This window comes from Tasmannia lanceolata, unplaced genomic scaffold (genome assembly GCF_043159265.1).
Source record: "Tasmannia lanceolata isolate RefF3 unplaced genomic scaffold, GAP_Taslan_0.1 ptg000015l, whole genome shotgun sequence".
Classification (NCBI taxonomy): Eukaryota; Viridiplantae; Streptophyta; class Magnoliopsida; order Canellales; family Winteraceae; genus Tasmannia; species Tasmannia lanceolata.
The window spans coordinates 22,326,003-22,331,289 of record NW_027518692.1 but is presented as its reverse complement, the minus strand read 5'-3'; positions in this window follow the sequence as shown (position 1 = coordinate 22,331,289).

Genomic DNA, 5,287 nt, shown 5'->3' with positions numbered 1-5,287 from the left:
CCTTTTGGTATATGTCTGCCCCTATTTTCTGTAAAGTTCGTTGCAATTCACTTAGCTTAGGATACAGAGCAAAACAATCTTCTTAATCCCATGTATCCCACCAATTCTTTTGGTAGATTTTCAAATACATTGGCCCAAATTTGCAACACCTGACTAGTTGAGGTGCAAAATTATGATTTTGCCCTACAATCTGTGGATGCCCTCTGGTGCTTATCCATAAAAGTAAACAGCATGCAAAAAAGCCTTCATTTTGTAGTTTTGCTTAGGGGTGGCCAACCGGTTCGGTTCTCGGTTCCTTTTTTTTCGGTTCTCGGTTCTCGGTTCCATGAACCGTAAGAACCGAACCGAACCGTAGTACACAGTAGGACCGAACCGAACCGGACCGAACATAATCGGTTCGGTCCGGTCCGGTTCTTCGGTTCTAATGGCTAATTATTAATTATTAATTATAATTTATAAAAACTTTTAATTAAAGTTATAATATAAGTTACTTTCTTATTATAAGAATAGTATTAACTATTACTTATTAATATTATAAGTAATTTATATTATTAAGTATATGTATAATAGAAATATAAAAATATTATATATATATTCAAAGTTCGGTTCTTCGGTTTCGGAACCGAACCGAGAACATTAGACCAGGAACCGAACCGAATAAGTTCGGTTCTTCATCAGTGGAACCGAACCGGACCAAAAGTATTTTTTTACAGTTCGGTTCTTCGGTTCCGGTTCCGGTTCCGTTCCGTTCTCCGGTTCTGGCCACCCCTAGTTTTGCTTTTGTTAAAGCACTCTTAATGGTTCCAAAATCAATATCATGCAATGCTAGGCAGTATGCTCGGCAGTATGCTCATCATTAATTGAAAAAGTCTAGAATCTTTTGAAAAAAAAGAGTTGATGAAAATTACTATATTTTCAAGAAACAAAGACAGGAGGAGGTGGAAATGTAGTCATTTCAAGGAAAAGGCATACAAATGAGGGTGGAAATATCATTTCGCTTGACAAAATAAGCTGAAGTCTAAATACAGAACTAAATAAAGTTGGAACTTTACCTGCCAGAGCTGCTAGTCTAAAAACTTGACACATTTAATGAGATGGTTCTTTGAAAATTTGCCCTTGAATAAGAGTATTTTTGTGATTTTCACAATCATTTTGATTACAAGGCGAGAATTGAGAATCCAATCTTGAAAGTCTTTTCCATAAATTTATTAAGATACAAAGTGGTCAGTGAAACTCAAAGGGAGTAAGCAATCCAACAGAAAAATTTAATGGTTTTTAGGCTTGACATTGTTAGTCTTCATTATCAATCTAGGTTGGGTTTCTTATCAAGAACACGCAGTAGTGCATGCGACAGTGATAGAGAGCAAGAATCACAAGTTTATTGCATTTATATTCGGATCCCACCCACCATCCACTTTTTTCAAAGGATTGATGTGACTGAACATTAGCAAAAATCCCATGGAAGAGAAGGAGAGGCCCTTCAAAAATCTTCACCTCTCATGCTATATGGAATAAAGGAAAGCATGCCTCTGTCTAACCTATTGCCTCACATAAAAACACAAAGACAAAGGACCACTTCTATTATGTCTATGTGTAAAAGCTAAAACAGCAATCCCACCAACCATTTGAATTGCTTTCTAATGCCTGCTGATGTTCTATTTTTCTCGTTTCCCTTGTTAGTTTTCCCTTTGTTTTATTAGTTATTTAAAAGGTAAAAAGTGCATTTATTAAAGCACTGAAAAGTGCAGAAGTAAAGGAATAATAAATGGACTCTGGCGACGTGGATCCAAGGGCACCAATGGGGCCACCCTTATGCTTAATAAAAGTAAAGTGGGACCCATTTATTTCGATGATCTAAACCATTCAATTGTTGGTTCCCCTGAAATTAGGCTGTGCCCCTATAATAATCTCCAGATGAGGCAGGACCAGACCTATAAATGATTGTTTACTCTCCAAATCCAAAACAAATATGCCTTTTAATATTTGGGGCCCAACGGATGAACGGTTTGGATTAGCCACACGATGAGCCAAGCATCACACAAGATCTCATTTTGTTAGAATTTTTGGGGGGCACGTGTGAAGAGCACAAGACAATTAGGAAAGCAAAGGGAAGTCTTGTGGGAGTTCAATGCGTTGGCACGTGCTGTAGGAGTGGGGATTTATTGGAGTGAATGCGTCTTCATATGTTTGGTAGATTAAAAAGGTTGAGAGACTTGAGTTGGTTGAAAGGGTTGGCCTCGTATGATTCTTCTTTCAACAAACAAAATAATGTGTGAAACTCTCTTTTGCTTTCATTGCTCTTTCCATGTGTGTGCACCCAGATCTTTAAGAAGAAAAGAAAAGAAATACAAAGCCATGTGTATAATTTGGGATTTGCTAGGGACCATTGCAGAAGGCATCTCGCGGACCCGCTGTTGCATTAGAAAGCCGCCACACAGGCATACTTTTCAACAGATTCAGTCTTGTTCATTTAATTCATCTGAGGTGGCTGCTCTCTCATGCAATAGCCTGTCCGCAAAATGCCTTCCGTTATGGTCCCTAGCAAATCCCGTATAGTTTATAGCAAATCTCCTACCCCTCCTGGGGCTCACGGGGCTGCTCTCTCATGCAATAGCCTGCTCTCTCAGGCCTTCATTACGCATGTGCCCCCTTGCTATGTGATTTGACGTCAAAAAGCGTTACAGTTGCTCACTTTTCACATCAAATCACGTTATAAGGGGAGCGTGCGCGTGATGCAGGGAGTGGAAATATTATCTCCCAAAAATAGGATGATTGAAGATGACTAAATTACCCTAATGTAGTGGTTAAATTTTCAACAGACACCATCAAAAGCTGTCATTACCGGTTGGGTCAGACGAATGCTCGCTGAAGTATCTCTACTGGACTATACGGCATCGAAGTAGAGCCCAGCCAGCGAAGCCAAAGGGTGTCCACCATTCTAAAAACATCCTTCCAAAATGGGATTTGCTAGCGTTCCATTGCAAAAGGCATTTCTTGGAACATGTATTGCATGTGACTGTAGCCACCTCATGAATAATGACAAAATCTGTTGGAAAGCAAGCCTATGTGGCTACTTTCACATGCAACAGACATTCTGCAAAATGCCTTTTCGATGGACCCTAGCAAATCCCTTCCAAAATATATATTATATTCTGGATCATTTTTTAGTGGCAAACATACCACCTCTGGCAGAATACTACATGCAGCTTCAAACCTTGAATAAAAGATCTCTATCTATATATATATTGTATATCTCCAGAAGGTGAACATGTTCAGCCCATCATGGACTCAAATCTCGTCCTAGGCAACTCAACCTGCCTCACACCCAACTACAACAACTTTGTTACTATGGTAATGAATTGAACAAACGATTTGTATAGTTATGAAGTCAATCGAGGGCTACAAACTCTATCGTTGGCCGATAATGACTCTCCTAAGGTCCATGCCGTCTCCAAGCTGGCTACCTCCTCATCCTCGACTCATTGCTTAGGCTCCACCTCTCGACTCCGTTCAAGTCGTGGACGTCATCAATCCCAACTCTCACATAACTCTCAATTAAAGGACCAACTCTCCACCTCCCTATTCCAATACTAGCAATCATAGCCATTATATGCGAACTCTAAGGTCAATTGGGATATGCTGCTCCAACCAGCTAAATACACTCCTCAAGTTCATGAGCCGCCCCATGCACTCTATGTTGCTCCAGCCAGCTAAATACACTCAAGTTCATGAGCCACCCCATGCACTCTATGCTGGTCCCTCTTGTGCATACGTTCAACGTTGGCATTTCGACTTCAAAAAATTTCTCTCATGAGCTTTGAACTAGGCATGTAATCACTCATAATTTCGTAAAGGAAACCACGAACGTGTTGGAAGGGTTTTCACCCCCAGGCAAAATCGCTATGTGCAGCAGAACTAGAAATCGTATAGAACAAAAATTTTCTCGTCGATTTCGCTCGTTAACCCAGGATCCTAGGGTCTAGATGATCTGATGGTGATTTAAATAAAACATAATATACAAAAATTACCTTTATGGATGTCCGTAATAACAACCTCTCCTTCATCTACTCTTAGAACGGCCACGATCGATCTCATCATTGCGGATCCGCAAGTTGAACCGATGGATTCCTTCAAATTGCATGAAGGGAAGTTGTAGAACTTTTCTTCAAACATATGTACTAATCTATATCAGTAGTGCTTTCGTATAGGAATTTGAATTTTCTTGATGGAGCTTTAGGTTTTCTCAAAACAAGGAGAAAACTTCATTTTTAAAAAACTAGGAGATCAAAAGAGAAAACTTAAGAGTAGAAGAGAGAGAGAGAAATAGTCTTGGATGGTTTCCAAGGAGGGAGCATGAATTTTTCAGCCTTAATTAGCCTCTAAAAACATGCTGTGATAGTTTATATAAAGTTGGTTTCCTGCTTTAATAAATTCCAAAGTTTATCTCACAATTTGACTTAAATTGGAAAAAACTAGTTAAGTAGACTTTGAATATTGGAAACCAACACAAAGTGGGAACATATCGAGGTTTCCTACTAGCATTGGGCATGTTCCCAACCTTGGAAAAAAGTAGTTTCTTGGGCTGGGTGTTTTTGCATGTGGGGCCCACCCTGATGCAGGTGCATTACCGTTAGAAAGCTGTTGGCCAATTTGCAATTTCATTTTTGGACTATTAGACAGCCGAATCTAGAAAAGTCATAAACTATAAAGTTGTATCAATTTCAAAGTTGTTCAAAATGAGTACTCATACAATCATTTAAGGGAAAAGGTCAGAGATATATGACTATTTGAGTAAAACGGGTCTAATGGGTTGAGACCCATATTTCCTTGTTGTCGCTTACAAATACCGAAAAAAATGATCTATCGTTAATCACGTTGTTTGTTGTATAGAAATAACCGAGTTTAAGAAAATAACCTCCAGAAAAGAGAAAGCATAAGACTTACATTATGGGTCTGGGGCTAGAGGATCCCTAAACTCTATAACTACCGATTCCCGGGTTTTGTAAATGAAATACAGAAACCTTTTAAATATACCTAGCAAGGAATAGTTACCTTCGGAATTTCGGCAAAGTGTCGGTGTCCTTGAGCTTATGATATGATTTGCCTTCTGGATTTCGGTAGAGTGCCGGCGTCCTTAAGCCTATGGTAGGGGGTGTCGCTCTGAATCCTCAGAATTTTGGCAAAGTACCAACGCCTGGGGTTTATAAGAAATTTTGGTAGAAATTGGTTGTAGTAGCTCCTTCTCTCTCTCTTTCTCTCTCTCTCTCTCTGAAAATAATTCTAAGAA